The sequence below is a fragment of the Heterocephalus glaber genome, unplaced genomic scaffold (genome assembly GCF_053883595.1).
Source record: "Heterocephalus glaber isolate CG9 unplaced genomic scaffold, H.glaber_assembly_v1.0 deba00000122, whole genome shotgun sequence".
Taxonomy (NCBI): Eukaryota; Metazoa; Chordata; class Mammalia; order Rodentia; family Bathyergidae; genus Heterocephalus; species Heterocephalus glaber.
Genome location: NW_028258138.1, coordinates 36197882 through 36206992, shown reverse-complemented (window position 1 = coordinate 36206992; position 9111 = coordinate 36197882). Strand labels below are relative to the sequence as shown.

General features: G+C 36.6%; 1 pseudogene; it reads left to right on the top strand.

The window, feature by feature from the left end:
- Positions 1-7100: 7100 nt before the first annotated feature.
- Positions 7101-8500, top strand: LOC101715927 (putative inactive 1-aminocyclopropane-1-carboxylate synthase-like protein 2 pseudogene; annotated as a pseudogene).
- The last annotated feature ends 611 nt before the right edge of the window (positions 8501-9111 follow it).

Here is a 9111-nt window from a genome sequence, read left to right as displayed (position 1 = left end):
TGACTTTTATTGCACTAGAGTGTTTTTGTTGAAATAATTACTATATTACTTTACTTTGGCAATATGGTTATGCCATGGAGTAGCTATAAGGTGCTTTTTGTTTTTTAAAAAAAGTGTAATATGATTGTTTGACCTTATTAAGAACTTACACCTTTTAATTTAACAATCATATTCAAAAATTGCTAATATCTATAGTAAGGATAATATGCAGTCTCTCAAACTGCAAAAAAAGAAAAACAAATTAATGCTAGTTTTACTATAAAGCCTCAAAAATGCAAAAGTTTTTGTGCCAGTGTATGATAAATGTTTAGTAAATGGGAAAAAAACATAAATTAAAGGATTTACTTCTATTCTCTTTGGATTAAGGCATTCACTGGTGTTTTAAAACTTATCCTGAGTAAGAAGGGACTACTGTATATGCAAAAACTAATGGATATCACTATCAAGGAAATACATGTTAAAATCATAATATGATATCTTCTTATTCCTGTTAGAATGGCACTTATTAAAAAGTGAAGGTAAGTGGTGTTGGCAAGGATTTTGGGGAAAGAGAATCCTTTTATTCCCTGTTAGAGAGAATTAAATTAATTCAAACATCATGAAAAATAGTTTGGACATTCCCAAACATTGAAAATCGAGCTACCATATGGATTCATTAATCATATTTCTAGGTATTTATCCAAGGGATATATAATCAGTGCATTGAAGAGATCTCTGTATTCTAGTTTCCTTGCAGCATTATTTATACTAAGGTACGGGAACAAACTTTATGTACATATATAAAATGGAATCCTACTCAGTTTTTAAAAAACGATACCTTGTTATTAGCTATAGCATGAAAAAAATGGAGGATGTTATATTAAGTGAAATAAACTAAGCACAGAAATATAGATATGGAATGATCTCACTTATATGTACAATAGTCATTTTCATAGACGATTGGAAAGTGATTGTTTCCAAAGATGCTGGAGGAGAGCTACGGAGATATCGACCAATAAAACAAAGTTTCAGCTGCAAGAGTGAAATGTTCTGGGGATTTATTTTATAGCACGGTGACTCTAATTAATAATGTGTACTTAATTTTGGTTAGGGTATAATTTATCTTCAATACAAAGAATAAAACTGAAAATTCAGGAATATGCTAATTAGCTGGATTTAGAGATTTCACAATAGACATATATTGAAACATATTTTTAATGTAATCTTTATTTTTCTAATTAAATTAGATTATATATGATATAATTTTTTTTGTTTTGGTACCGGGGATCGAACTCGGGACCTTGTGCTTGAGAGGCAGGCGCCAGAACCACTGAGCTGAATCCCCAGCCCCATCATATATTGAAACATATTGTATTCATAAATGAACAGAATTTTAATTTTCAATTTACAAAAAAAGAGCTCAATATCTGTGGCACTATTATAGAACCTCAGACACTGTTATGTTACCAATTATAAAATTATTATTGTGATTTCTTATACATTAATTTCATTAATATTTCCAAATTCCAACAATGAAGTTAACATTACAGAAGATATCATCTATACATATTTTCAGTGTCACTGTTCTATACCTGGTATATACGTATGTATATGTGCAAAGGCAAATACAAAATAGTTCTTCCCACAATGCATTGGCATACATATAGAGTGATTGCAATACATTAGTAGACAAAAAAACAGAGATACAGATAAGCATAGGTAAAAAGATATATACAATGATTCATCCTAATCCAAAATCAAATTGTCATGACAGAATTCATATTGTTCACAGATATTTATGTGGACAATTAAAATCTCTTTATATGTGTATTAAAGGGACATCAATGCTTTTAAAAATTTTCTAAGGTCAATCTAGCACAGGTAAAGTGATGTGTGTCACTTATTCAAATATTCCTGAATCTTACTGCCAGGTGGAAACAGGAGAAAATGTTAATTTCATTTTGTTTTATTTAAATAAACAAATCTGGTTGTGATCCAGGTATAGTATATGTAATAAATAAAAATTTGGGAAGAAGCAGATTGGCAAAGTCAGTTTCACTTCTAATTTCTATTACAACTTCTGCTATAAACACAAATACATGAATATACAGACAGGAAGATGGTCAAATAAATAAACAAAGGGCCAGGGATTTAGCTCAGTAGCACAACGCTTGCTTCGCAGAGGCAAGGTAATTAGTTCAATCCCTGGTACCAAAAAAAGAAACAAAGAAACAACCAAATAGCACAAACACATACACACAACCTTATAAAAGGCTTGCAAGATTTGTGTCCTGAAAGGATTGACATAAAAAGTGGCAAAGATCCTGGTAAAAATGGCTGTGAGCCAGGCATGAACTTTCTGCACCAATCTAGGAACGAAATCCACAGAGAAATTAGATAACCTGCCAAAGTGCCTGGAGAGTCAGGAGAAGAAAATACCTGTGCTTTTTTCCTCTCTGGAATTCTAAGCAATAGCATGCTCCCAGGATTTCCCCCAAATAACCAGGCTATGAGAATGGACATTGCTGTATGGGACACAAATGCACCAGAGTGGCAATAAATTGCTCTGGAGAACCACTAGCATGTTTCTAGTGCTGCTATGAACTGAGGAGAAAGTGATTGTATTTTCATGTACTACCAAGGATAGTGCACAGAAACAACTCAGAGTGGTAGTTTGCAGAATTTAAAGGTAACATGATTCTGCAAGGTGTGTGCTGGAAGAGGGAGAGAGGAAGGTAAAAACATTGATAAGAGGAAAATGAGGGTATCTCGGTGCTTGAATGTGTAAGAGGGTAAGGAGAAATGAGAATTAGACACAACTATGTGTTTATCTCAGACAATATAAGTTTGGAAAAATGCTGTTAAAAGAACAGACACATCTATATGACATTGGAATACCAACATGGGGAGAAGGATGAAGAGAAAGAAAATAACATTAAAACTTTGAACTTCAGATTAAATGCTTTACATTGAAAGAAAGTTCTTTTGCTTCCCCCCCCCCCCCCGCTTGCCTGCCCTTCAAACCCTCCATCTCTCCCTATTTACAGAGACTTTGGTTCCATTTTTTCATTTTCTCATATTAATTCCATACCCTTCTTTCTGTTCCCCCACCCTTCCCACTTGCCCTTCACCTTTGCCCTTTTTCTTCCTATTTCACTTTATTTATTATACTTTTTAGTCCTTATTTACACTTTCAATTTCTCACACTAGAGAAACTATTCAGTATTTACACATCTGTGTCCTAATTATTTCACTTAAGACCATCCCCTCAATGTGCATCCATTTAGTTATAAATGTCTCTAATTTCTCATTTTTTATGGCTGAGTAGTATTCCACATGATTTTAAAAAAAATTTTCTTTATCTAGTCTGCAGTTGATGGGCAATTGGGCTGCTTCCAAGTTTTAGCAATTACAAATTGTGCTGCTATGAACATGGGTGCACGTATATCACTGTGGTTTGAATATTTTAATTCTTTGGGGAAGAAACCCAGCAGGAGAATGGCTGGGTCAAATGCGACTTTCAGTCCTAGTACTTTGAGGTATCTCCATACTGATTTCCACAGTAGTTGCACCAGTCTACACTCCCACCAGCAGTGGAGCAGGGTTTCTCTTTCCCCACATCCTTGCCAGCATTTGTTATTGGTTGATTTCATGATAGCAGCCATTCTTTCTGGAGTGAGGTGGAATCTCAGCATTGTTTTCATTTGCATCTCTCGAATGACCAGTACTGTTGAACATTTTTTCATGTATTTATTTGCTATTTCTACTTCTTTGTATTAGAAATATTTGTTCATTTCAGATACCCATTCTTGGATTGGGTCTTTAAATTTGGGAGGTCTGATTTTTTAAAGTTCTTTAGAGATTCTAGATAGTAGAACTTTGTCTGAGGACCAGCAGGTGAAGATTTTTTCCCACATTGTGGGTTGTCTCTTCACACTGCTGGTGGTTTCTTTTGCAGTGCAGAAGCTTTTTAATAAGAAGAGATCCCACTTGTTGATTGTTTGTGCTAGTTCATGGGCAGCTAAGTTTCCGTTCAGAAAATCATTTCCCACACCGATGTCTTCAATAGTTCTACCTAACCTCTGTTCCAACTGGTTCAGCATTTCTATTTTAATATTTAGATCTTTAATCCATTTCTATTTTAGTTTATTGCATGGTGAGAGATATAGGTCTAGTTTTAATCTTTGGCAAGTTGAAACCCAATTTTCCCAGCACCATTTATTAAACAGGATATCTTTCCTCCAATGAGGGTGTTTGGCTCCTTTGTCGAAGATGAGACTGCTGAGTGTGTGTGGAGTTGTTTCTGCATCTTCTAATCTGTTCCACTGGTCCTCAGGTCTGCTTCTTTGCCAGTACAATGCTGTTTTTATCACAGTAGCTTTATAGTTTAGCTGCAAGTTGGGGATTGTGATACCCCCTGCCATGTCTCTGTTACCTAGAATTGCTTTTGCTATTCAGGGTCTCTTCTTGTTCCAAATGAATTTTTGGATTGTTTTGTCAAGGTCCATGAAGTAAGCTGCTGGGATATCAATTGGGATTGCTTTGAATCTATATAGCAGTTTTGGAAGTATGGTGAATTTCCCTATATTGATCCTTTGTACCCAGGAGTAGGGGATGTCTTTCTATTTTCTGATATCATCTTCAATCTCTCTTTTCAGAGTGCTATAGTTTTCAGAGAAGAGGTCTTTGATTTCCTTTGTTAGGTTGATTCCTAGGTATTTCAGTTTTTTGGATGCTATTGTGAAAGGAATTGTTTGCCCTATTTCTGTCTCAGTGAATCTGTTGTTCATATAGAAAAAAGCTATTGACTTTTGTCTGTTGACCTTTTATCCAGCTACACTACTGAATTTGGTTATTAAGTCTAGAAGACTTTTGGTGGAGTTCTTGGGGTCTTCTATATAGAGTATTATGTCATCTGCAAATAATGACAATTTCACTTCTTCATTTCCTATCTTTATTCTTTTGATTTCTTTCTCTTGTCTAACTTCAGTGGATAATGCTTCCAAAACTATATTGAAGAGGAGTGGTGATAGTGACATCCTTGTCTTGCTCCCGATTTTAGTGTGCAGGATTTCAATTTTTGACTGTTCAGTGTGATATTGGCTGTTGGTTTTTCATAGATGGCTTTTATCAGATTGAGGTAGAGACATTCTATTCCGATTTTTGTAGGGTTTTTATCATAAATGCATGTTGGATTTTGTCAAATGCCTTTTCTACATCTATTGAGATGATCATATGGTTTTTGTCCTTGGCTCTATTGATATAGTGTATTGGATTTATTGATTTGCATATGCTGAGCCATCCCTGCATCCCTGTGATGAGTCCCACTTGGTCAGGGTATTATGATCTTCTTGATAATCTTCTGCTTTCTATTTTCCACTATCTTATTAAAAATTTTTGCATCTATATTCATTAGCGAGAGTAGCCTATAGTTCTCTTTTTTGGTTGGGTCTTTCTCTGTTTTGCGGATCAAGGTGATGCTTGCTTTCAGGAATGAATTTGGAAATATTGCTTCCCATTTAATTTCATTGGAGATTTTAAACAGAAGTGGTAGCAGTTCCTTTCTAAATGTCTTGTAGAATTCAGCAGTGAAGCCATTAGGGCCCGGCTTTCCTTAGTTAATAAGTTTTTTATTACGTTTTCAATTTTATTGGTTGATATTGGGTTGTTTAGACTATTTAGGTCTTCTTCGTTCAACTTTGGTAATTCATATGTATCTAGGAATCTGTCTGTGTTTTCCATCTTATTGGTGTATAGGTTCTTGAAGTAGATGCTGATGATCCTCTGGATTTCTACTGGGTCCATTGAACTTTCACCCTTTTCATTCCTAATTGCATGGATTTGGGCCTTTTCTTTCCTTTTTCTGATAAGGTTGGCCAAGGGTTTGTCCATTTTGTTTATTCTTTCGAAGAACCAACTCCTGGCTTCATTGATTTTTTTGTATCTCTCTCTTAGTATCCATTGCATTGATTTCTGCTCTGATCTGTATTATTTCCTCACTTGTGTGACCTTTGGGTTTGTCCTGCTTTTCTTTTTCTAGAAGCTTGAGGTTCAGCATCAGATTGTTTAATTGGGCTCACTGTATTTACCTAATATGCATATTCACTGCTATGAATTTCCCTCATAAGACTGCTTTCATTGTGTTCCATAGATTCTGATATGTTATATTGTTATTGTCATTTAATTGAGGGAACTGTCTGATTTCTTTTTTAATTTCCTCTGTGACCCATTGGTTATTCAGAAGTGTGTGGTTCAATTTCCATGTGTTTATGAAATTTTTGTGGATTTTTTTGCTATTGATCTCTAATTTCATCACACTATGGTCTGATAATATACAGGGGATAACGTCAATTCCTTTGCACTTACTTAAACATGTTCTATGAGCTCATATGTGGTCTATTTTGGAGAATGACCTGTGTGCAGCTGAAAACAATGTGTATTCTGATTTTGTGGGGAGGATCACTATAAACTTCTGCTAAGTTAATTTGTTCAAGAGTTTGACTGAGTTCTAGTATTTCATTACTAATTTTTTGTCTAAGTGAGCTATCTATTTGTGATAGTGGGGTATTGAGGTCCCCCACTATTATTGTATTAGTGCTTATATGACTTTTCATGTCCATTAGTATTTTTTTATATAGTTGGGTGCATTAGTGTTTGATTCATAGATATTTATGATTGTCATCTCTTTCTCTTGGATTGGTCCCTTTACAAGTATGCAGTGTCCTTCTTTGTCTCTCTTAATCAGTGTTGGTTTGAAATCCATCTGATCTGCAAAGAGGATAGCTACTCCTTTAAGTGGTAGCATTTAAATGACTTATATTTAATTTTAAAACCTAGAAGGGTAACCAAAGAAAAGTAATTTTTGAGTTAGTTTTTGAAAAACTCGTATTGGGAGAAAGATTCAAAAATTTAAGTATATTGAAAGTAACTATTTAACAATAAACATTTAAGAATATAAATTAGTTAAGATGCAAGCTTAGTGAATGGAGGAAGAGCAGGTCTCCAAGCCCTAAGCACTAAGGATGGCTTCAGCACCCATAAGGTTTCTAGGCTGAAGAGCTGAGCATCATAGCAACCAGGGTTCCAGCAAGCCTTCCCAGGCAGGTACAGATACCCAGAATATGAGCCAGGCCCCATCAGTTATGCAGCATAACCAGCCAGGTGCTCAGCAGAGTGATCCTGAAGCTACGCTTTTTAGCCGTATCCTGTCCAACCAGGGGGTTAAGATCTCTACATTTTACTACTCCAACTTCCAGGACTATGAGGCCTACCAAGGAGACAAATACCACACTGTCCTGAACTCCTTGGGATTCCTTAACCTTGGCATCAGTGAGAACAGGCTGTGTGTTGATCTGATGACTGAAAAGTTGTGTCATAATGACATGAACTACATGGAGGAGCCCTTGCTGCAGTATTCTGACTGGAGAGGACATATGTTCCTCCAGGCAAGAGTGGCCAAGTTCCTGACCTACTACTCTGCATCACCAAGCTGCCTCAATCTGAGAAATGTGGTTTTTCTAAATAGCTGCTGTGCTATCTTCTCTGCACTGGCCATGGTTCTGAGTGACCCAGGGGATGGAATTCTGGTCTCCACTCCCTTCCATAGTGGCTTCCTTTTTAGCGCCCAGATACATGCACAAATTGAGGTGATTCCCATCCACGTGGACAGTGAGATCACTAATATAAATACCCAGCCTTTCCAGATCATGGTGGGCAAACTAGAGCAAGGGCTGCTTGAAGCTAAGACTAAGAGTAAAAAGGTCAAAGGCAGCTTGCTAGCCAACCCTCAGAATCCTCTGGGCGATGTCAACCTGAAGGATTCATTGAAAGAATACCTGAAATTTGCCAAAAGAAATGAACTACATGTGATCGTAGATGAAACATACATGCTGTCTGTGTTTGACGAAACCATCATATCCACAGTGTTCTGAGCTTAGAAAGTTTGCCTGACCCCAACAGGACCCATATGATCTGGGACAGTAAGGATTTTGGCATCACTGGCTTCCACTTTGCTGTTCTGTATACCCACAATGATGACTTGGTCTCTGCTATGAGCCCCTTTGGCTACCTCCACAGTGTCTCTGGCATCATCCAGTACAAGCTGCATCACCTGCTTGGGGACAGGGAGTGGATCAACAGAGTGTACCTGCCCACCAATCACTCCTGGGTCCAGGAGGCTTATATGTATGCCACCAAGAGGCTGCATGAGTTGGAGGAGCAGTATGAGTTCAAGATCACCCTTTAACAGTCTCTGTGGGCTTATATCTGGATAAACTTGAAGAAATTACTGGAACCATGTACATTTGAAGAAGAACTAGTCCTCCACTGTCACTTCCTGTATCACAAGCTGATATTATCCCATGGCAAATCTTACACGTTCAAGGAACCTGGCTGGTTTTGCCTCGTGTTTGCAGAAAATCCCCAGCGACCAAGAGAAGCCATGGGTTGGTTTGGTCAGGCAATAAAGGAGCAGAAGCAATACTGGATAGAGAAGATGCTGGAAGATGCAATGAGGTCATAGCCTGTCTGCCTTGTCACATGCTCAGGGTCCCTGGTATCAGCCTCTGGTCCACAAAGCTGGGGCCTGAACTGGTGCTGTGCCCACACAAGTGGACTCCTATAGGGATGATAGCACCTGAATCAGTCATCAGCTTCTTTAAGCTAAGCATCTGTCATCTTTGGAAGGTTTGCATTTTTTTTAATCTTTGCTAGCCATTGTGTATATAAAATAATGCTTTTATTGGGGTTGGAGTGGAGGGCATAGAGGTACACAGAGGGATCAAGGTAGCTCTCTGGCTCTCTTTTTTAAATGATTTTATTTTTCTATTCAGTTTCTAATAAATTCTATATATTCTTTTAAAAAAAATTTAAAAGAAAAAATATATAAATTGGTTAATAAAGTATCTCTAAATATAGATTAAATCTTTGTTATGTCTAATATATTAATGGAGTGATTGGAAGTCATAAAAAATAAAAATTAAGAGAAAATTAATTTAAATGGCCTGTATGCTATGGAAGGGTTATTTTGATTTTAAGTGAATATAGGAGTTATTCTACTGAGCACAAGTTTTTCTAAGATTCCCTTTTTTTGGTTCATTTTATGTTGGAGATATATGTATATCACAAAATCAA